Source organism: Bos mutus, chromosome 2 (assembly GCF_027580195.1).
Source record: "Bos mutus isolate GX-2022 chromosome 2, NWIPB_WYAK_1.1, whole genome shotgun sequence".
NCBI lineage: Eukaryota > Metazoa > Chordata > Mammalia > Artiodactyla > Bovidae > Bos > Bos mutus.
In genome coordinates this window covers 107517471-107541959 of record NC_091618.1, presented here as the reverse complement: position 1 = coordinate 107541959, position 24489 = coordinate 107517471, and the positions used below count along the sequence as shown (strand labels likewise).

General features: G+C 39.8%; 1 protein-coding gene across 4 annotated transcripts in view; it reads right to left on the bottom strand.

The window, feature by feature from the left end:
• Positions 1–24489, bottom strand: part of B3GALT1 (beta-1,3-galactosyltransferase 1) — a 628268-nt gene that overhangs the window by 109203 nt on the left and 494576 nt on the right. The window contains exon 1 of one of the 4 annotated variants that reach the window (XM_070357858.1): positions 9256–9343. The exons of the other annotated variants lie outside the window; for them this stretch is intronic. The gene's annotated coding sequence lies outside the window, so the exon portion shown is untranslated. Of the gene's footprint in view, positions 1–9255; positions 9344–24489 lie in introns of those variants that run through there. 4 annotated transcript variants of the gene reach the window in all.

Below are 24489 nucleotides of genomic sequence, written 5' to 3'. Positions count from 1 at the left end.
TGTTTCCCCATGTGGTTGCCTCTTGTTTCCTGTCAGGTTGGAGAGAAATGCCAGCAGCTCAGGACAGCACAGTGGAAAAAAGAAGCACTTTGGTCCTGGGATTCAGCCTTGACCCTGCCAACTACTGGCTTGCTCCAAACAACCAGCTCTCAGTAGGGGCTTCTTTGACCTCCATTTTCTCCTTTTTTCCTTTCTATGATACCTTATGGATGCTTCCATTTTAACATTTGCATGACATTAGAAAAACATGGACTTCCCTGGCAGCTCAGTGGTAAAGAATTCACTGGCCAAGCAGGAGACCCAGGTTTAACCCTGGATCAGGAAGATCCCCTGGAGAAGGAGATGGCAACCCACTCCAGTATTCTTGCCTGGGAAATCCCATGGACAGAGGGGCCCGGTGGGCTACAGTGACTTAACAACTACAAAACAAGAAAAATAGATGACTATCCTTCAGTAAGATTTCCCTGTGTTCCAAATGAAGTGATTTACGTACAAATTTATATACTAGAACTTCATGCAGGTAAGTAATACTATCCTCATATTCCAGTTTTTCACAAAGCACCAGGCTGTGTGCTGGGCATTCTTTCCTCCCTGTATAGTCACAGTACAAGGCTGTACATTATAAATGAGGAAACAGAGGAAACTGCAACCCAGGAAAGTTAAGGTCACTCAGCTAGTAGACAGACAACATGTGATCTGAACCGGTATCCAAAGCCCGTACTCTAGCCATGGTCATACTCTCCTGCTCCCAGAGACTTACATATCTGTCTTTTGCTACTAGTCTGTGGGCTCTTTGAAAATGGGGACAACATTTGAGTCACTCATTCTCTGTGTGCCTTACACAACGTTGGAATTGAGCAGTTATATACAGTTATATTGCGCTCATCTTTTCAAAAAAGCTTTTACTTTCTCTGCCTAAAGCAAAAAGCCCAGCCTCTAGCGTCAGTTGGCCATTAAGGAAACATTTCAGGAGGGCATCTTTCCTGGAGGAAAAATGCTGCAAGGCTGAGAGCCTACCACACCTACCGCTTCTCTCTGTACAGAGTGGCCACCCACAGACGCCCTGGGCCCAGGTGGACATGTTTGTCTCAGGCAACACAATTTTCCTCCAACTCGGCTGACTAGGTCAGAGATCTAGGCCTGGCCATCTCTAGACTGGCTTGTGGCACCAGAGATAACTTGCCTGAGAGCCTGTGTAGTAACTAAACTAATCAAATCCTCTCCCTGAGAGATTACATGCGAGGCACACAGAGAAGCAAGGGGCTGGAGTCACTGACTGGCCCGGCAGAGGTGCTGGTGCACCGCCCACGACAGGCCTACAAGGCAGCTGAGCCCACCTCCTCGGCTTCCTCCCTTCTTTTGCATCTCTACCACTGAGAGAGTCTCAGAATATCTCAGAGCCAGTTGCTGAGGCAGGGTGGAGGAGGGGCCAAGGGTTAAAAAACTGATGAAAACACATGATCCCAAGCTTTAAGGAGCTATGATCTAATGAGGCAGACAGAGATGTTCATAGGTGATTATAATCCAAGAGTAGATAGCTTGGCTGGACTGGACTCTGCATCCAAGGGCTCTCTAAAAGGGGGTCCTGGGATATCACTACCCACCTTCATTACAGGTCTACTTGACAGCTGGGAGTGGAGGGAAAGAAGAGGAAGGGAAAAGGGTGGAATCTGGGAAGATGGAAAAGAGAAAACCCATTATAATTCTGCTCCCATTTGAATTCATATATTTCAGTAATTGCCTGCAGTGCTTATTAATGTCATGTTTAATAAAAACTCTGAGTATATTTTGAGTGAGTTTGGTGCTGAGGGACAATTAGTAGATGAGTTACAGGACTGCATCAGGAAGTGGGGACCGAGGATGACTTCTTCAAGCCTGAGCTGAGACATCTGCTCCTCTCCTTCATCTGAGGGGGGTGAAATCACACCCTGAATTATGAGCTGGCTTTAACGCACCCTGGATGTCCCAGTGCTAGACCTGCCCCACAGTTAGAAAGTAAATAGGGAGCCAAATCAAATCAACCAGACTGACCTTTGTACATGTACAAGGCCTGGGTAAGGGGACCCTTTTTTTCAGATTATGATGGAGAAGGCCATATCCTTCCAGAAACTTAACTGATCATTCTTTTCTAGTCTGTGACCAAGCTACCTAAACAAAAACTTGAGTTTGCTGAAGGGCAGCTTTGAGAAACAGTGGCTCTTGCTCCTCTAGTCTCCCAGGGTGATGGGGGTTGCTCAGCTGGGCCGTAGTATAATGGTTTTGATTGGATGGGTAGACTAGGGTTTTATTTCACACAGCTCATTATTATACTGAACTGAATGGCCACAAAGGCAAATTATGTCCTTCAGCCTAATAACAGCTGACTCTCTGTGAATGTTTATGGAGTAGCAGGCCCCTTAAAGCTATGCTTCTTCTTTATCATCTCCTCTGAGGTTGTGAACTATGCCTATTATTTAGTCTGATATTGCAGATGAGGAGGGAGATACTTAAGGAAATAACTAACTTGACCCAAACAACGTGGTGGTTAGTGGTGAAGACATGGGATTTGAACCCCCTCCTTTGGACATAAGAAATCCTTCTATTTATTGCCCCAATATTCTGCTTCCCAACATTCAAATGAAGCATTTCATGTGCTTACAAAGAGAATGGGAGTGAAACAATACATGTCGTGTTTCTGGAATAAATGCCAGTAAATTGGTCAGCCCTTCTGACTGATTTCTGTTCAAGCACCAAGATTTTCTTGGATATCTACATGGTTGCTTTCTCTTCCCACTTCTGGAATTCTCTTATAGTGATTTTTTTTTTCATCTCTGCAGAAATTTTCTAGTTGAAACACAACAGTGGAGAGGAGTGATGTGAAATAATTTCTTACGCTGCCCCAGCTTAGCTATTCACTAGTTTAGTCCACAAGTAAAGCAATGCATATTTCAAATGCCATCCCCTGAGTAGCCACAGTCTTCAGCTTCAGCCTGCTGAGCCAAAATTAATTAAGAGATGAATATCATAATAGAACAGTATTGATCATAGCATATTACTAAGAAGTGTTGGTCTGTGTTAATTTACATGATTCAGCATCAGCACTTGGTATATTTACATACAGTTAGCACAGGTATTTTGTCTGCATAGACAGATATATTTTTGAGTGGTGGCAGAACTCACCTCAGAAATGATCCATATATTCAATTGCTTGTACCTTTTGTCTCTACCCACACCCTGCCCACCACACACACACACACACACACACACACACACAAATACACACACTGCTGGCCTCACCGCTTCCATATTGGCTACTTGAAAACATGTATAGCCTTTGAAAATATGAATATTTGGAAGAAACAGAAATGTTGGCATAAATGTAGGAAGCATCCTGGGGAACAGACTTAGGGTGGATGCCTGGGCAAATCCAACCTTCCTATAAACTCCCTTTCTGCACAATGATCTGAGTATTTCTCTTTTATTTTCGTGCAGGCTAATATGCTACACTGCCTGCCATTTCAACAATCAGAAATTCATTAAAAAATAAACAGCCTCTTTTAAAAGACAAATTATCTCTTTGAAAGTTAGGGGGCTGTTGGTCATTTATCTACTTAATCAAATTTTCTCAAATTTCTTTTTATACCATTTATTTCAGACAAATTGAGTTTAAGAATGTGAGTTTTGACTGAGCACTGGGGAGGGAGGAAGTATATTTTCTATCCCAGGCTCATCCTTGACTCCAGGAAAGGGAAAAAATTCTTTGTCTTCCCTCCTCCTTCAGAGGGCTTTATGGGGACATTCAACTTGCACAACTCAACTGGCTGATTTTTTCTATTCCATATCTTAGATATGTTAAGGATTAAAGAGCCTTCTGTGGACTGGCTTGGCAGTTAACCCCTGTGTGTGTGACACACGGTTTCCAGAGGGAACCATGCTCTGAAAATCGAACATCTAAGCTGCAAACCGATCTTTGGGACAGAACTGTTTGAAATTGGGGACTGTGTGTGCATGGCTTCAGGCTGTCTCTCCCCTCCACCCCACAGTACATTCATCAGACACTGACTGTTCAAGCATGGAAATGCTTATCAAAACAGACGGCTCGAATGCAGAGCATGGCTCTGTACACAAAGCTGAAACATCTGGATGAACTGTAGACTAAGCATGCTACTCCAGATGTCTTAAAATAATTAGTAGGGCAGGCTATACATTTCTATGATTGATTTTGTTTTCTTTTTGGTATTGAGCAGCCCTAGTCTTTGTAACTGCAATGTTCCTTACTAAAACCCACATTTATTCCAGAGAGGCAGGGTGCATTGAACTCAGTGGGTGCATTAGAGACTGGGGGGAGATTAGTTCTGGGTTCTCTTGTAAGATGCAGACTTGGTGTAGATCAGGAAAAGGGGAACGAGGTGAATGGCCCGTCTGTATAAATTCCTTTTTATCCTTTTCCTCCCTTTTGGCACTCTACTCTGAACCAGAGGCTTGATCTCAGTTCGATTCCAGCTATTTTAAGCCTCTTAACTTTCTGTCCTCTTTCTAATGTGTGTCCTGTGAAGCCTGATTCAAAAGCAGGATGTACTCTATTGCAGTTTTTCTCAAAATGAGATCAAGAGCCTCAAGCAGAGAAGCACATTGACTGTTTAGTGTGAATGCTGATTTCTAGGTCCCACTTGATCTTCCAACTCAAAGTCTCTGGAAGACCTGTCCTGGGAATCTGTCTTTTAAATAAACTGTCCAGGTAAGTCTAGTGCAGGCTTAAGAGAACTACTGCATTATAGCCTTGTTCTGATTGCTTCAACTAATGAAACTTTCATTTCAATGGTATTAACCTAGAGAATTTAGATATCAAAGCAATGAAAGAAAAGTTATAAGTCAAAATATCAGGGTGCTTCTAAAAATGTAATGCAAGCAAGTTAGGAACTTGGTCATTTATCACAGATACTTGCTTTAGAATCTATTTTGAAGTATGTCGGGCATTCTTCTCTCTGAAATCTGATTTCCATCTAAGATCAATAAGGGAATATTTATATTGCCAATATGGTGACCATTTATTATTTGATTTTTAGAAAATCCTTGCCTCTAAGCAATTGACATTCAAAACAAACCATTCCTTCATTAGCCATAATAATGCTTTATTGCCTTTGTTCTGAAGTATTCATTTTATTTCCATTATCCCTATTGCATAAAGCAGGCACAAAACCAGCAGAGCCCAGTTTATCACAGGCAAATTGAACAGAGAGACTAAGTGAATATGATTTGCTGGGTTTCCCTTTCAGATTAGCAACCAGAAGAGTTCATCTTCTCTAAGAGCCCTCAGTTGGTCTGTGGGAAGCAGTTTGAATGAAGAAGGTCTGCAATATAGAGCTACAACTCTTCCAAAATCATTGTTCAGCTGATTTATTGCAGTCGAACCAATTACCAAGTGAGTTGTTTGGCGTCGAGGCAAACCACTTGGTGAGGAAGGAGCTTTTCCACGTTTTCAGGGGAAGGGCAAAGGGAGAATTACAGAAACAGTGAGGACAGAGTGCATTTCAAAACCTCCTCAAGAGAGCTGGCTCTGAGGAGGTTCTGAAATACAGACAGACACAGGTGCTCCTAGAGATGGGAAAAGCTTCACCAGGCCATTTCTGGCGTCCAAACTCAACTGTCTACATGGAGAATGGGAGGTTAAATGAGTGGCTTACAAACCTGGAACCTCACAGCCAGAGCCGAGGTTTCACATCTCAGCAGCTTGTGTGGTCGGGTTTCCTCTGCTGGTGGTGACTCTCCTAGCCTCAGAGGGCTGTAGGTCAGTGGCTGGAACACACTGAGGGACAGGTTCAGGGTATTCCTCAACTCTGGACAACTGTGAGTGGCCTCTGCTATCACCGTAGTTTTCCTGTTTTTTTTTTTTTTCCCCTCCTGATTTAAAATGAGTGCTATTCTTTCTTATTGGAAATGTAAATTTCATAAAGAGCTGGCCATATCGTGGAAACTCAATATATCAATCAACTTCAAAATAAAATAAGTGCCACTCACCTTCCTGTTTCAAATTCAAGTATTTAGTTGCATTTGGATTCCATGAAATGGCTCTTGTCTATAATGCAATAGGATCTCCACTGATGCTGATGGGCTGCCTGGCACAAGGTTCTTTTCCAGAATCAGCCTTGGGCCCACGGTTAGGTAGATTTCCTAATATTTACCCTGAGAGTCAGGAGTGCTGAGGACAGTCAGTCTGCTTGCCTTCAATGACCTCCTCTCTCCTGGCTCCCTCAGGAAGCATCTCAGTTCCGTTTATCTCAAATTAAGCTCCTCTGCTTCCGTTGGTCACAGCAGCTCCCCGAATGTGAGTGCCGAAGAGCCGTGTGACAGAGCCATCAGGCCCGCTGTTTCCAGCTCTTGTGGGGCTCTAAGATGAAGTCTGTTTGGTATTCAATTTAGAGCTTTGTTCACCTAGGCGATATTAATTTCTCTGAACTGGAATGCATTTATCCTTTCAGGCCAATCTTATCTTAGAGAGAAGCCACTAATTGTGAAATTAAAGGGTGGTTATTATTCTCCACCAGTGGCAAAACCCACACTTTATTAAAGAACAAACAGAATATTACTTTATGGGAAATTTACAATAAACCTACCCAAATGGTATATATGGGTTGACGCATGGCTATAAAAGCAATGTGCTTTATATATTCACGCTGCCTTTACATAATTAACACCAGGCATTCTTCTTCCGTTTGTAAGTACATCAAAATTTTTGTCGCAAAAAGTAGAAATGCTTTATGAGTGTTTAAATATACACATAAAGGTTAAAAACATTGTTCTCTGTATTTTAAAAATGCCTACAATAACTCATCTTAAAATGTCTACCGAACATAATACCTATAATGCTGTTCTTTGTTTCCACTCTTTATCTTGAAAATGCTTCCATTTTCAAGTTAAACTCTCACTGCATCTTTAAAAATCTTTTTTACCATGTAAAAGTTCTTTATGTGTCAGAAAAAAAAAGGGTTAGACAATATGACTTTCAGTAGCTAAGACTCTCATGGAACAATGCAGTGTTAGGCATAAGTGTCTGATTTTTCTGCCGAGGTATAAATGAGACTTTATAAAGACAGAGTTCATTTTTGGCCTCGCAGTTTTTGTCCTATGGAAGCATAATACATGCAACCCTAATTCTGTCAGCTGCTGCCTGGTTCCTGGGTCTTGATTATCTCCTTCCCTAGTCTTTGCTGTGCTATCTGTAGACATCTACCCAACCTGTAGGTCAGAAACTCGTCACATGTTCCAGTGGTCCCTTAATTAAATCTTGTGATATTCCAGGAATTAGGTTGTTCGGGAGAACTTGAGTGTCTAAGTTAACTTCTGAAAACAGAAGTTTCCATTTTTTGAACATCTCATTAACTACTCTCTGCTTCCTCCCACGCCCTCGCTTCCATCAGCTCCCCCAAAACAGATAGCTTCTCATAGTCCAGAATGGTGCCTACCAAGCAGTCCAGTGTTCTTACGAGAATTTACTCTTGTTTCTGAATTGTCCACAAGGTTAGGGCCCCATTATATTATTATTATTTGGTCATACGGTGTAACATGTGGGATCTTAGTTCCCCGACCATGGATCAAACCCGTGCCCCCTGCATTGAAAGCACAGTCTTAACCACTGGACTGCCAGAGAAGTCCCAGGGCCCCAATATCTTGGTAATTCCTACTTCCTTAAGGTTTGGATGGATTCTGATTTGGAACAGACATACTAGCAAGTTCCTGGTCCAAACTTCTCCTACAACCAGACTCCTTCCTCTATTCTCACTTCAATGCACCCCACCCCACATTACCAGCACCTGGGAAAACATACTGGATGGATCTGACTCTCTGCTGCCTCTGCCTGGTCTCACCTGGTCCTTTTTGGGTCATTTACTCAAGCACTTGTTACCTTGCATCCTGCAAGCCTAGAGAAAGGGTTTGCCGGTATTAAGATACCATTTTAAATAACTCATCAGTGTCTAAAAGAACCCCAACACTTTTCCCACATGAATGTGTAAAGAAAGTTTCTGTGATCGCTATTTTTTAGTACTGTGCCAAAACATGATCCCAGGAAGCTGATTTACACTAGGGCAATCCTTGTTTTGAATGAAGTTTTATTTGAACACTACCATGATCTCTGCTCATTCAGTTATATGTGGTTTATATCTGTTTTTGTGCTACACTGGCAGACTTGAGTAGTCATGACAGAAACTGTACAGCTCACAAAGCCATAAATAATTACTACCTGACCCTATATATAAAAAGCTTACCAAACTCCACCTTATACTCATCCATAACTTCATCTGTTTGTTTGTATCCTAAATAGACTCCTACCTGAAGGACTAGTACCTAGGTACCAAGATGTCTACTTTGTTGAACTCCAAATTATTTTCACCAAAAGGGACAAAACCTATTTCAAATTTGTGACATCTAACTAAAGACACTGGCACACATGGGGAGAAAACCTCCAAAGCTAATCAGCTCAAAGACTCCTAGAGGAAATTTAAAAATGCAGACTAGGATGGAGGCAAACTTGAGATAAATTATTTACAATTATTGTAGTCCATAGGAATTCAGAAATACCAATTCCACTTCTCAGTTAGTGTTCTCTTTGCAGTTCATTTATTCTGACCACACCCTACTGCAAGAAAAATTCAGCCTCACTGGAGTGGAGAGAAAATTGACATTGATTTTCTCCCATTAAATAAAATATTACTTAGGCATACTTATAAATGGTTATATCACCAAGGCTTGCAAATAGAGAAGATAATTTTTTTTTCTTAACCTCATTTGCTACACTGAACCTGATAGAAGGAAAGTAAAAATTTCTCATGTAAATCAAATGACTAGATATGCTGACATTTTGTTGCACAAAGTCATCCTACAAGGTTACACATAAAACTACTACATTGCAAATGGCAGAAGGAAGGGGTTTTACACCCCACTGTGCCAAGTTTTACTTTTTTTCTCTGCACTGATTAAAATAAAGGAGCCATCACTGTCAATAGGCAGACTCTGCTACCTTGCTTTTATCAAATGCAAGGAGGTGTAAATACAAATGTAAAGTACAAGTAAAGATCACGACTCACTGTCTGACAGCAAAACTATTAAACAGAATCAAAGACTCAGATGAACTCACATTGCCTTTCAACACATTGCTAAAGAATCCTTTTCACTGTAAAATTAGCATAAAATGTCACAGTTCTGACACTGCTGTTGAAGAAACTTGGTTTAAGGCATTTAAAACAACTTTAAGACTTCAAATGAAGAGGAGTTACTCACCAGAGAATAAGTCACATGGCATTTGGCCTGGACACAAGGCTTCTCAAATTGTAATTAGTAACTGATTAAAAGTTGATCTCTCAGGGCGTTAAAATCCAAAATTTTAGGGCACTTGTTGATTAAAATATATAGTTTGTTGAATGAATGCAGGCTCATACATACTAACAACAAAATCAATGTTTGTTGCTGCTTATGAAATACAAAGACAATGATTTATTCTCAGGAAGTCAGTTGGACCATGAGGTAAGGTACATGGGTTCTATATTGAGAAGTGAAAATCCTGCCCATGGTGTAGGATTCCATCATCAGAAGTGAAAGGAACAGATGGGAAGGAGGATGGGACCTGCAGGTACAAGAGAACAGATATGAAATCCCAAAGTTTCCTGAGTGTCAAGAGCTTTCCTATTTTCTGCTAATCAGTCCTTTAAAGGCATGTGTCTTCAAGGTCAGTGTTACAGTATATTAAGCTATGAAAAGGCTGTGATCCAAAGGATTTTTATGATTAATAATATGAGTTCTGTGAAAAGCTTCATCTTGACTATTTACATGTTGAAGCTAGACTTCTAAAACCAGCTCTTGGCCAGCCTCACAAAAATACATGCAACTTAGTTCTATCTGGCTTGGGGGTGTTTTATACATGCCCTCTGGACTCTACATTCTTTTTTTTTTTTTTTAATGTTTCATCAGAGAAGATTTATTTTTGCCTCTGAGAGTACAGCTGGGTGTTTTAACATGTCAGGATAACCTTATTTTAATCAGAGATGAAGCTGATTTGAAGCTTGGTTTTACTTTATGAAGAACTTATCTCTCTAGGTTCTCTTTTAAAAAAAAAAACAAAACATTTTTAATTGAAGGATAGTGGCTTTACCCCTCTGGACTCTAGGTTCTGAAGCATCAGCTATGTTCACTCGCCTCTCCATGTATACTTAGCATAGAACCTGGAACACAGCTGTTGCTTAATAAATGCTTGAGGCACACTGAAGACAGCAAGAGCGATTCTCATCACTTATTATTAAGTAGTGTGAGATCACAAGGATAGAGATGCTGATCTGTCCAAGGAAGACTGGCTTTGGCTGGCAATATTCACTCAGCCCCAGCCCAGTAAGTTTGACCTCAGGCTTTTCTCCCATGCACTTCAAAAAAGCAAGCCACAAAACGCTGTCACTTACTGTGGGATCCAGTGTGACTAACTGATAGAATTCTGGCCTCATATCCTGATTTCTGTATTTTCCTCCGGCTCCTTCAAATTTGTGGTCCATTAAGTTTCTCCTTCCGAAATTCCGGGCCATAGTTGTCCAACTTCCCCACAGTCGTCCACTTTTCACCTTCCCTTAGCTGTGGTGCTTTCTGTGACCTCAGCTTAAGAAGACCCTGTTCTAACCTCTAACACTTGGGCGTCTCCCAAACCCTAATCATACTCTACTATACCAAGGAGGAATTCTGATCTCAGAAAAAGCCTCAGGGAAATACTTTAATTTTTGTTTCCTTCCCTAAAATCCTTACGGATCTTTGAGAATTTCTAGCAAAGGTGGGAGTGGGCGCTCTTTTCCTCTATGATAAATTCCCAGGATTTCAACCCTCATCTCAGTGGATAACTGAAGGCTTGCCTTGGGTGATCTGCATGCAAGTACTTCTCACCCCCCAACTGCCAATCTTTAGAGCAAAGGCTGAACAGGTTATTTATAACTTAAAGGGGTACTGAGTATTATTTAACACCCTCTGTATACCATATTGTGCTTCCTCTGCTCTTCCTAAAGAAATCATATCATGGGACTATATTTATTGCTTAATTTTCTTTTTTGTAACACTTTGATAGCTACTTGGGAGCAGCTTTTTTGTTTTCCTTATTCATTGTATTCCCCAGAATATTAACAATAAAACGTGTATACAAAAGGACACCAGGAATGCTTAGTAAATGTAGGAAGAGAAAAAGTACGCATTTGCAGCTATATCAAATCTAGTTTGGTAAAACAAATATTAAACTATTAGACTGAAATGAGACTTCTGACCAGTTTTTGTGTCTAGTTTTAATAGTCATTATCAGAATTACGTATGTATTCTAAAATCCTGTAAATGCAAAATAAATAACCTCTTTCTACCCCTCCCCCCACTTCTTCATCCTTTGATCATCTACAATTTCTTTTCTATTGATGCTTCCCAGTCTCCATGACTCTTGCCTCTTGTGATCCCAAATGAAATTACACAAGAAACTATGTCCCTTGCTCTAAGTTTCTAAGATGTTTGTGTGGATGTTTTTATTTCATTCATTTAAAAAATATTCACACTTAGGAGTAAGAATGGGTAAAAATGGAAGTCAGAGGAGCCTCTCTTCAACCTCTTCAGCCTCTGGTTGTTCTTTCTCTCTGCTTGCAGTGGTCTACTGTTCTTAAGATGTTTGGTGACCTCATCTAGTTCTGACTCTCTCTCAGACTCTAGTTCTCCTTACAAAATCTGCTCTCAGCCTAGTTTTGTTGGAAATATCCCAATCTATGAATTAGTCATATGATGTTAATGGATCACAGCAGCTTATGGCATTTTCTGGCTCAGAGGGATTTGCATCTTGATAAGGGGCAGTGCCCTAACCCTGAGGATCAAATTGCTAATGGCAGAATTGAAGTCTTTGGGAACGGCATCAAGGGTCAGAAAGCCTTCCAACCCTTTCAGATTGGCTGCCGGCTCTAAAAGTGCAGAGAACTTCTACTCCCACAGCGCCATCTCCCTTTATTACCATAAATAATGAAGAAGTTATTTTCTATATAAGTCCAAATGCTGACACTGACCCTGCTGAACTCATTATAAAGGGGAAAAATGTCCACATAGTGACTCCAAATAATTTTGGATTTGGTGGAGGGGAAATGAGAAGCAAGGAAAGCAGGAAGGAAGAGGGAAAGACCGGAAAGGAGGACTGTCAACACAGGGAATGAAAGAAAAATCTCTTTAATTTGTATGCTGTTATATTATCAGATATGCAGTAGGCATGCATTTTAATGCCACTTCTGAAATCAATTGTGTGTGCTAATTTTTTCATACAATAAAAAAGGAGATTGATTTACGATCTGTGGGAAAGAAGACTTAAAAGACATAACAAATTTAGGGGCCACTAAATGTAATGTGTAAAAACTGAACAACAAATTTCATAATTGAAGCTCAGTATCTTAAATTAGTATGTAACAAGGAATACTAATTTTGGTACACCGAGGCCTCAGTGCTATCTACAAGTTATTATTAATCGAAGTGTATGACCAAGATGTTACTGCTAGGAATAGTGGGAAAGCAGTTCTATAGTCACATATTTTTGAAGAAAATCAATAGGAAATGGATTTGTTCAACTGCAGGAGAATTCAGCTGCATTCATTGAACTCATGACTCTTTTTGATCTTTTTGAAAAACAATAAATCACACACTCACAGAATACAGTGCTGGCCTTGCGTTAGGTCACGCATATCCTCTTAGAGACATGGTCAAAAGGCTTGAGAGGGCTTGGAAGATGATCCCATACCAAATAAATCAATACAGTGAGTTTGCAAATGCATGTTACTGCACTGACTCTTAAGTTTCTTAGTGAAACTTTGAAACTTAATAAGGTCTCATTTTATTTGTCTTTTAAAAAGAAAAATTAATGCAACAATTGGAAAGATGAGTTAAAATTTCTTTTAAAGTGAAAATTTCAGTTAATTGTATATCATGAATTTTATAGATAGTCTAAATCAAACAGAACAATAAAGATAATGTTCATTAATATGAACTACTTAGGAAAGGAATTAATCTGTCCCTTCTATCTTTGAAATGACTGCCACTTACTAAATCATCTTTTACTCTACTTCTCTATCTCTTCAAACAACTGATAAGATTTAGCAGATAAGATACAGATTAAGACTGTGATTAGATACAGTTAGGAAGACATAGGAAGATGTAAGTTATTAGAGAAAAAAAGACATAGAGGGTAATATGAGAACATATATACGCACAATTATTGTCCACTGTGAAAGACTAGAATAATAGAGGGGAAAAATATTTAAATCACTAATTAATAAACAGAAAACTCAAGAAAATAGTTGGGAATCCAGAACAGGAATTTCTCACACCCTACAGCCCAACAGTAAAAAGGAAAACCCTCTCTTCTTGCTGGGCAGGAGGTCAGCTAATGAGAGCGTCACAACTCAGCCAATGAAAAGCCACACTATACTTCAAACTTTCAACTCCTCCAATGGACTCTTTGTTTACCACGGTCCTCCCAACTTCCTCTCCCCTCCTCTAAAAAAGTTCTCCTCTCCTTGCTGTGCGGGGACTCACACGTGGCTAGTCAAGGTTGCATACTTCAAACTGCAATATTCTGCTGATCCCAAATAAACCCATTTCTGCATTTCTGCAGGAGAAATAACTGGCAGTCTTTCTGTTTTAGGTCAACACAGTGCAATCTGTACCCATTAGGTAGGAAATAGCCAAGCCCTAATGCTGAAGTCAACTGTCTTTCATACTACAATGGATAAAGACTACTATTAAAGCTATTTTGGAGCAACCATTCATCGGACAGTGAGGTCCAGAGCACCGATCCAGTGAGCTCTTGATAGGAACTAGATCACAGCAAGAATGGGAGATGCACAGAACAGGACTGATGGATTAAATTACCTTAGTAGAAACTTCCAGAGTCCTTTCTGAGTCTGTTCTCTTTGCCTCACCTGGCTGAGAGATATCAATTTCTCAGTAAGGACAATTGGAAGTATATATCAGCTCTCCACTCTTTAGCATTAATATTTTGTGGGCATATAATTTTCCTTACCACATTATGGTACTCATATAGCTTCAATAAGTTCCTGAGTTGCCTTCACACAATACTGAAATACTCCCTGTTGCCAACCTTGTTATAGTTTGATACCTCTTCTCCATTATTGCAATCAAGATTTTTGGTTGCCATATAATCAAAGAACAGATTTCTTTAGAAGTCTTATTTCTGAAAGAGTGAACTTCAGGCTACAAAGATGATTTAGTGTGATTTAAGAGGTAGTCATTTAACAATGATGCCCCAGGTCTGGAGGCCTAAGGCAGTGGGTATGGTCCATCCTGACAGGGAGAAATATTCTATCACTGTATCAGCATTATTTAAAATTGACCGTGTGTGGTCATAATTAAAAAAAAACACTTTTAGTCAATTTTATAGTTTTTAAAATTGTCTTTAAACTCTGAACCCCCTTATTGCCTGCATCTATGATGGACATTCTCAGTATATCACCACCGACCTGGGTATTCACTTTCTGTTTCTCTTACCAGATTGCAACTTCTTTGAGGGCACGAAAGAGATGTAAATTACCTTTGGATAATAGAGCCTAAAATTTAATGGATTCTTAGTATCGGTTTGTTGAAGAAAGGAATTTCACTTATTATGATCCGTTTGGTGACACACAACCAAACATCCAGTTTACACTGATATTAACAACACTGCAGATACACTGAATCACAAGAGAAATTTGGTTCACTGACCCAACAATGTTCTCAAATACCCACTCTTTTTTTCCTCTCCACTCTGCTTTCTGGGGTGTCACATCACCCACACAGACAAAAACTGGCTTCCAGTAACTCTAAAGACGACAAAAGTCTTCCTCCATGACTGGAGAAACCCAGGAGTAATTCTAGAAACATCTTCATAAAGGCAAGGAGGCTTGATTTCCAAATCTTGCTCTCCATTCTCATTGTTCTGGCCTGGGTCACGTGCTTACCCCTGAATCAATGGCTCCTAGAGCCAGGGAAGAAGCGAGCTCCTCCCAGAAACTGGAAGGAAGGCTGGAGTGTGTACCAGGGGAAGTGGGCATGGAGGTTGAGAAGGCCTGACAGTGCCTACCCAAGGGATAAAGTATAATAGGTTGTATATTGGGGGATGAATGCAGGCTTTCACTTGGAACAGAGCTTATGATATTGGGCAAAATCTAAAAATAATCAGCTGCATATGAACCATTTCTAAACAAATTTTTATTATTTACATATTTGATTATTTGTATTGCTAGTATTTTATTTTCAGAATATTTGCATGAAACTGATCTTATCTACTCCTTGTTATCATTCAGAGGGCTAGCCAGGTAAGATATTTCTACTCCGTACCCTTCTTATTCTAATTTATCATATGGGCTATTCTTGTAAAGTATTTGCAAAGTATTGAAAAAATAAGAAAGCTATTTATTAGCATGCTATAGTAATATTGTTTTACCTGCCACATTTGACTTTGACTAAAAGGAAGTCCACCAGAGTTTTATTGACGATTATTTTGCATCCAAGTGACAAAAGTAATTTTCATATATTGAGGTATGGGCAAGACATTCTGGCTCATATATGAGTTATCTTGAATTTTATGCTGACTAAAACAGCCTATTTGTGGACTTTCAAACATACACTGTACATCTGCCTTAATTATTAAAGAAAAGGACGCACTGACCAGAAGTAAAGAAAATCCATATTAAAAATAAAGAGTAAATGCCTCCCTCCCTGGAACAGCCATGCGGGTTCTCCTCCAGTGATAAGACTCCCTTCCCAGGTGCCAAGACCACACTGACTCACTGGTAAGTGTTGGTCTGTTTTTGCTGAAACCTTGAAGAAATATATCCATGACTTGTTTAATGTTCTTTGTTCTGACAAGATATAAAACCATGTTGAAAACCATGCTTCCCTGGAGCAGTTTCTTAGAGTAACCTGGGAAGCTATCTTCCAGACTATAATCCTCAGTTTGGCTCAAATAAAACTCTTCTCTACTTTTACTATCGATAGTTTAATATTTTTGTTGACAGAAGTTAAGAATGCCAAAGAAGCCAAAGACATCTCACTACAAGGTGTTTTCACTGGTGTTCAAGAGCAGTATGTACTAACATTTCTGGAAAAAAATTAGGTCAAAGAACTCAGGAAATTCTACATTTATACATTAAAATACATGTTCCACTGTCAAGCATGAAGTTAGGAAGACTGTACCTGACATCCATCTTTACTGTTGGCAAAAAGTGGATCCCTCAGAGAAGCTATTAAATGTGTTCCATTTACCCAATCTGACTAGCCCAAAATACATTGATTTACAAGGTTTCCCAATGGAATCACTTTTAATACAATGTGGACTATAATAAAAAGGCTGTTTCACTGTTCATTCATTCCTTCAGTTCACAAATATTTATTGAACTCTTACTAAAGGGTTAATCTTTGGAATGACAAGGAGCTTATAGTCTAGTTATATGGAGGCTGATAATAAACACAAATATATAATGTGAAGTGGAGAAAAGCACTTAACATATTCTATATATGAAGAAAATAAGGTAGGTTAGAACCAGAAGGGAGAAAATGCTAAATACCTGGAAAGGATGTAGTTGAAGGGAACACAAATCATGTCCCTACATTTTTCTTAACATGGGAAATAAAGCCATTTGGACCACAATCCTTTCAGCAGTAGCTTTCAGGAAGAATTCTTAGCTTTGGCACTATGGACAAATGTTTTCTAATTCCTATCTCTGCCATCTGACCCCATGCTTTCTTTATTTGGATTAAGGAAGCTACTACCTCTTATGGATGACTCTTTGATTTTTTATCTTAGGGAATTATTTAAATTTTCATCACTATATCAAGCTGTCCTGTAAGTTACATCACAACTATATGTGAATCATAAATTTAGAAATTACAGTTGTTTAGTAAAGTCGGGAACAACTTAATTTAAAAATCTCCCCATTTGCTAGGATGCAATTTAGAATCAGAGCTATTTTATCCTTCATTGCACACCCCTAATTGTTATAGCTTAGGCAGCTGAAAGAAAAAAAAAATCAATCCAACCTTGAGTAAGAGGGCAGGAGGAATAAAATCTGGACTGGAATTAACCATCAAGAAACTTAAAAATATAGAATAGGTTGAGCTTAGGGAGACACACTATTTCACATCTAAGCATAAAGGAAGGGCTACTTATAATACTGTCTTAATAGTTATACATTTCAATCCAAGAGCTATCACGGGAAACCTGGAAAGACAGTGAATGTCAGAAAATGGAAGATGTCAAGGATACACAGAGTTCAAAGGCAACTGTCTCTTCGTTTCAAATATGGATAAGAGTAGGTCCCACAATGGAAAATACACAGACAACAAGGCAATCAGAAGGGAGAGTTTGACTTTTCTCTGAAACTTCTAGCTATTCTGAAAAGCTAAGAAATCTTGAGGTGTTATATGAAATCTCTCTTTTCAGAGGTCTGAATTATAACCCTGTTTGTCTAGACAGGGATTCTTAAGTATTTTTTGGTGTATCCATATTACGCGTGTTTCACATAGAAGATATTAGGGGTATTTGAGGCTGAAAAAAAAAAAAAAGTGCATCACTGTAGTACCTTCTTTTCTAGGAAAATATCACTTGAGAAAAGCCAAACATGAAATTGACCCTAGCTTCAGGGATTTGCAGAGTAGGTCCAGTCATTCTCTTTGTGTCCATCATGATGTCTGAGTTTACTGCATTTTAAAAATGAATTTGATCTTACCACCTAATTTGAATTTTTCACTCATTAACCCATACCCATATATATTTAACCAAGGAATCACGCAATATTTGTCTTTTTGTGATTGGTTTATTTCTCTTAGCCTAATGTCCTCAAGGTTCATTCATGCTGTAGCATATGTTAAGATTCCATTCTTTTTTAATGCTGAATAATATACCATTATATATTCACCATGTTTTGTTTATCCATTCATCTGTTGATGGATATGAAGGTTGCTTTCACCCCTTGACTATTGTGAATAATTTCACAGATTTTCTTACCACCTGGTATATGTCATTTTAGAACTCAAGTGCAAGAGCTGAAAGCTGATGCTACTGTCATTATAAATTCTTCTCTGTAGTTTTCCCTTTCTACTGAAGGCTTCTTGAGGTGAGCACAGGAAACATGGGATCCCACACTCAGGAATCTTAGCTCAATGATTTAGGGGTTTGTAATCATGAAGCCTTTATGTGTTAATTCACGGCCTCTCTAGTCTAAGAAAGACAACTCATTTAATCAATCACCCTATGTTTAAATTGCCTTTCCAAAATTCCTGATGAGTATTTTTCTGACCCATACTGGTAACTGCAATGATGGATGAAGTCTGAAGCACAACTGCCATCTTTCGACTGCTCTAGCAGAGAATTCTTTTTCGAGCTAAACTGACATGCAACTTGGATTGGCTCTACTCTGCTATGTAATGAGTGTTTGTGTCTCCCCTCAATCCCAAATTCATACGCTGAAACTCTAATGAGATGGCATTCAGAGATGGGGCTTTTGGGAGGTGATTAGGTCTTGAGGGGTGGAATTCTCATGGTGGGAAAAGAGAGCTGGCCCTCTCTGCTCTCTGCCATGTGAAGATACAGGGAGAAGATGACCAACAGTAAACCAAGAAGAGTGTCTTCCCCAGACATCAGATCTGCTGGCATCTTGATCTTGGACTTCCCAGCCTCCAATACCATGAGAGGTAAATTCTTGTTCTTTAAGCCCCTAGTCTATGGTGCTATGTTGTAACTGCCTGAATGAACACATACGCTTTGGATTCATGAAGAACGTATCATAGACTCACCGAATGTCAAACAACCTGGAAACAGTCTCTTCCAGGCACCTCTGAATTATAGGCTCATTTCACTTCCTTGAGGGAAACTCTTCAAATCTCTGAAGATTGGACAATATTATGTCTTCCCTTCTTCTGGCTAAACACTGCTGGCTCCTAAGATCCCTTTTCAACTGAAGGGGTTGTGGACCCTCTGCCCTTCAAGTTGTTCTTTTCTAAGCCTACTCCAAGTGACCTGTATTTCATTTAAACTCTAAGACCCAGAAATGGAACTTATATAGCTCTTTATGCTAACAATCATCTATTGATCTACACCTTTTGAATATGATCATTTGTCCAGCTATGAATTCAATGACTACTGATGAAGAGCTCAGGCTCTATGGTCAAGAAGATCTAGATTTAAAGCCAAGCTCTTTTCAGTTATGTGATACAGGGAAATTAATCTCATTAAGCCATTGCTTCCTCATCCATTTAACAGAGATTACCTAGTATGTATCTCACATAGAATGCAAGCTAAAGTACTTAGGACAATGCCTGGCACACAGTAAATTCTGAATTAATCTAAGTTTCTGTAAGCCCATACTTTCCCATCTATTCAAATTGCCATTATAAGAGGCAAGGAGATCTAAATAAAGGGGAAAATAATGATTGGAATAATAGATCTTTTCATTTGCATTACTTATAATGATACTTTTATCAAAGCAAAGAGTTGCTTATCATTAGTTGCTTCAGCCCTGTAAAAAAGATTTGTTAGAATGAGTTACTAGGTTTTGTTCAGTTTGGAATCCTAAAATCTGAAATTTATTCTAGCTGAATTCATGCACTCTTTGAATTTATTAATCCAGTTCAACAGCAATCTGGTAATTCTTTTGAGCAGTACAGTTTAACTGAGTTTTAGACTGCTCTCTCCTCATACCATCAATACTACCTTGAACCTCCAATGCCTTTTGAAGGAGGAGTCCTACATGTATTGCAGTGACAACAAGGGTTGACAAATATTTTACAGACATGCTGAATTATCTTTTGAGATAATCCTTTTAGCACTTGGCTACACTGTCGTGCTAGTCACATTTTGAATGATACAGAATTTTATTTGTCTTAAACATGGCACTAAAATATATTTTGGGGGTTGAATTTTCATATCATGTGTCTCAAAAGACATGGTTGGATATGAAAAGCACGTGGATGATATGAAGGCAGTCAGTCGGCTATGGGTCAAGTTCTGGAGCTTTTACCCATGGATTCTGTGACTTGGACAAAGTATTCTCCTTATGCTACTCTTTGGTCTCTCATAACTAAATGGAAGTACTGATACTAGCTACTTCAGAGAGTTGCTGTAAATGAAAGAATTATATGAAATACTTAGGGCTTCTCTGGTCGTCCAGTGGGCAAGACTTCTCCTTGCAAATTAGGGAATGCTGGTTTGATCCCTGGTGAGGGAACTAAGATCCCACATGCCACAAAGCGACTAAACTCCTGTGCTGCAACCACTGAGCCTGAGCCACAACTAATGGGCCCACACTCTGGAAACTGAGAGCTACTGAGCCCATGTGCCCCGACCACTGAAGCCCGCACACCCCGGAGCCTGTGCTTGCAACAGGAGAAGCCACTGCAGTGAGAGGCCCTGGAACTGCAACTAGAGGGTAGCCCCTACTTGCCACAACTAGAGAAAGCCTGCACACAGCAGCGAAGACCCAGCACAGCCAAAAAATAACCGTCTTATTCCTACATTTTCTTTTTCAAAAGGCATAGCTTGTAAATACTTCATAGGATAATTGTAAGATGAAATGGGATAATACAACCAAAGCACTTGGGACAGAGTAGAAGCTCAGTGAATGGTCATTACTTTTTTCCCCTCCTGTCCTCAACTCTTTTTTCATCCTTCACTAATACGTACCTTTATCTATCCATACCTGTAGGAATATATGTAGGAGAGATGTATTTATTTTTGCACAACTAGCTTTGAGCCAGTGAAAATGCTTCTGCAATATTATGCTGTGCTGCATGCTCAGTCGCTACAGTTACGTCTGACTCTTTTTGAGACCCAGTGGACCACAGCCCTCCAGTCGTCTGTCCATAGGACTCTCCAGGCAAGAATAGTGGAATGAGCTGCCATGCCCTCCTCCAGGAAATACTATGCTACATATTATGGAATATAAGCAGTCCCTGCTAAGCTAGCAAGGGTAGAGACAGATCGAAACTCACACGCTCATTACTCTTGCTCTGTGGTTGGCCCTTTGATATGTTCAGCTGCTACTGGGCCAGAGGTCTCTAGACAGTCTATTGGAATTTCATTTGCTAAATGCTGGAGATAGCAGAGACCAAGGAAATATAATAAAAAAGGCATGGCTCCTAGAATTTATTGGCAAATCCAAAGAAACAAAAAAGCAAAATTTGATATAACCAGGGGCTCTTCATACTCCTGTTTTCCACCTTTGCCACATGCTGTCTAGCTAACCTAAGCTATTTTTCAGTGTAGTTTTGGAAATCAGAGGGGGGATTTAATGCCTTGCTTGAGCATGCTTTTGTTTGGCTCAGACTGATTTATATTTAAGACTGTATTCCTTTCTTCAAAGAACTTTGTTAGAATGAGTGTTTAAAAATATAAAACCTTGTGCAAACTCAGTCACTTGAAAAGAGAGTGAGAAGATGATGGCATCATAAGCAGAAATGGAAGAGAAATAAAACACTTCACATATTAAAAATAGAAGAGGCGGAAGTGGCCGCTGTTAATGAGGTATTTGAAAAAAATCAAGCAAAGAAAGATGGATGGAAAAACACACACACACACACACAAAATGGGAAGAATCAAAGATGCAGACACAACACAATAAAAAGAAGTCAACTCACTTTGAGTATATTGTCTGTTTTCTTCTTTTCTATTATCTGCTTGATTTAATAGCAAAGAGGTCCAGCAGTGAAACTGGAGGAACTGGCTTGTTAAAGAAGGAGATTTTAAAAGAGAGCCTTTCATAATTCATATTCCATTCTCTAAGATCCATATTTGAATGCTTCTAAAGAGGAATCACTGTGGTTGTTAGGGCAGCCTGTGTTACTTTCCATGACCTCAGGAATAAATGGATTGTGCCTTCCAGACCAAGGACTCACATGGTTCATGGAACTCTCACTCAAATAATTAGTTTTTTGCTGATGTCTGAGTAATCTCTGAAGTTTTCCCAAACGTACAGGCCATGATGACAGCAACTGAAAAGTTGCTTTGCCTCAGAGCAATAATGGCCTGGAAACTGGGTTAACTTGATGTTACAGTCACAGCCACAAGCAAATAAACTTGTAAACTGGTAGAAAATGAGATCAAAGACTACTGTTCCTTTTTTTTCCTTTCATCCCTGTTTGGGTAAATAATGACTGGGCCAACATATGTTTGCTTTTTTTACTGACTGGGTTCCAAAAAATATTTACAGGGGAGTTTATTCTGTAGAACAGTCCCTGGATTCATGTTTCTGAATCTCTGTAGTCAACAATAATTCTTGTAGACCCACGAATATGACTCTTGGATGTCAACAAACCAAAGTGTGAAATGTCCTGTCTGTGCACAAGAAGAAGTGATGTTGCTTAAGAACTGGCACAGCCTGGGCTCTTTTTTGATTCCCTCTATGACCTTGAACTTGCACTGCCTGCCTTTTACTTTCCTGGACTGGCGAGCTGGGTAATACGACTTACTTTAAACCAGGAAATGGCAATATGCCAGGTGCCCTTAGGTGAATTTAGTCCAATAACATCACCATGTCAGTGGCCTTTGCCCAGCACACGGGGAGAAGAGGGGAGGACAGAGTCTCCTGGATCCTTTCAATCACCACAGAAGCTCCCCTCACACCCATCAGAGAGATGATGTAGCACACCATTAGCTGCGTTTGTGGGAACCTGAGCCAAAGATTAATGGGTTCTAAAGATTGTTGAGCTCCAGAGTAGCATGCTGTTCCTTCGTTCTCATATTTTTCACTAGCAACTAGCTTTGCACTCTTGGCAAATCATTTGAAATCTCTCTGTGCCTCTGCTGTTAGTCTGTACAATGAAGCTAGTATGTCTTACAGGACTGTGGCAACCAAACTGTATTGGATTGAAAGTGTTTTGGAAACTTAGGAACTATTTAAGCAAATGAGACACTAAGAGGTAGGTTACTATGAAGGTTAAGAGCACACTGCAGCCAAAATTCCTGGATGAGAAACAGGCAGCGTGTCATCCATGTAAGTGAATGTGTAAGTGCCCCATTCACAGACTCTGTTAATAAGAAACTCAGGTTTTCTTCCCACTCTTGCCCAACAACTCTCTTAAAGCTGCCCTCATTGGGGTCACAGATAAGCCTCCTCATGGCTAGATTCAGCAGACCTTTTCCAATCATCTGGTATAAAATGGGAACGAATAGTTCCTAATAATAGTAGGTGCATATCTTTATACATTTGTCCAAACCCACAGAATGCACATCAGGAATGCACCCTAATGTAAACCATGGATTTTGGGTGATAACTCTGTATCGCTGTAAGTTCATCAACTGTAACAAATGTACCACTCTGGTGGCAATACTGATAGTGGGAGAGGCTGTGCATGTGCAGGGGCAGGGGATATGTGGGAAATCTCTGCACTTTCTGGTCAGTTTTGCCATGGATCTGACACTGCCTAAAAAATAAAGTCTACTAAAAAAGAAAAGAAAAACAGTATCTATCTCACAGGGTGTTATGAGGATTAAAAATCTATATAAAAAGCATATATTATACCCAGACAGCTTATATTACTCAACCAGCTTGTATCCAACCAGTCCATCCTAAAGGAAATCAGTCTGAATATTCATTGGAAAGAATGATGCTGAAGCTGAAACTCCAATACTTTGGCCACCTGATGCGAAGAACTGACTCATTTGAAAAGACCCTGATGCTGGGAAAGGCTGAAGGGAGGAGGAGAAGGGGATGACAGAGGATGAGATGGTTGAATGGCATCACTGACTCGATGGACATGAGTTTGAATAAGCTCCAGGAGTTGGTAATGGACAGGGAAGCCTGGCGTGCTGTGGTCCATGGGGTCGCCAAGAGTCGGACACAACTGACCGACTGAACTGAATATTATACCCAACATAAACATTCAAAAAAGGTCAGAAGAGTTTTCATGAATCTCTCAAAGAATATTCTTTTCTTCCTCTTTTTGCTTTCATTTAATTATCTTGAATGAACTGATTCATTTGCCTTCCCCCTTTTCTATCTGTTTCTCCCTACTTCATTCAATTATGGGTGTCCCACCAAACTGACCACATTTTAGTTCTACACAAAAACATTAGGGATTTATAAAGGAAGCAGCTGTTTTGCTAAAGTTACAGCCACAGTATTATCAGATTCAGCAGTTTCCACACCGGCAGCTTATTTCCAGGTGAAGCTAAACCCTTGCCAATGGCAGATCTTCCTATGTGTCAGCTTCACTGCTGTGGAAAGGCTCTGCTGCTGCTGCTGCTGCTGCTAAGTCGCTTCAGTCGTGTCCGACTCTGTGCAACCCATAGACAGCAGCCTACCAGGCTTCCCGTCCCTGGGATTCTCCAGGCTTGCCAGGACTTAATTCAAGCCACCTGCTGAAGGTTGAACACCAAGTGTCTGGAGTAAGCGCTATGAATCCAAAGAGAGTCCGTGTCAATTATGTCAGTATTACTCACAACTCTCACTGTTTTATTATTATTATTATTTTAATATTGTGTGA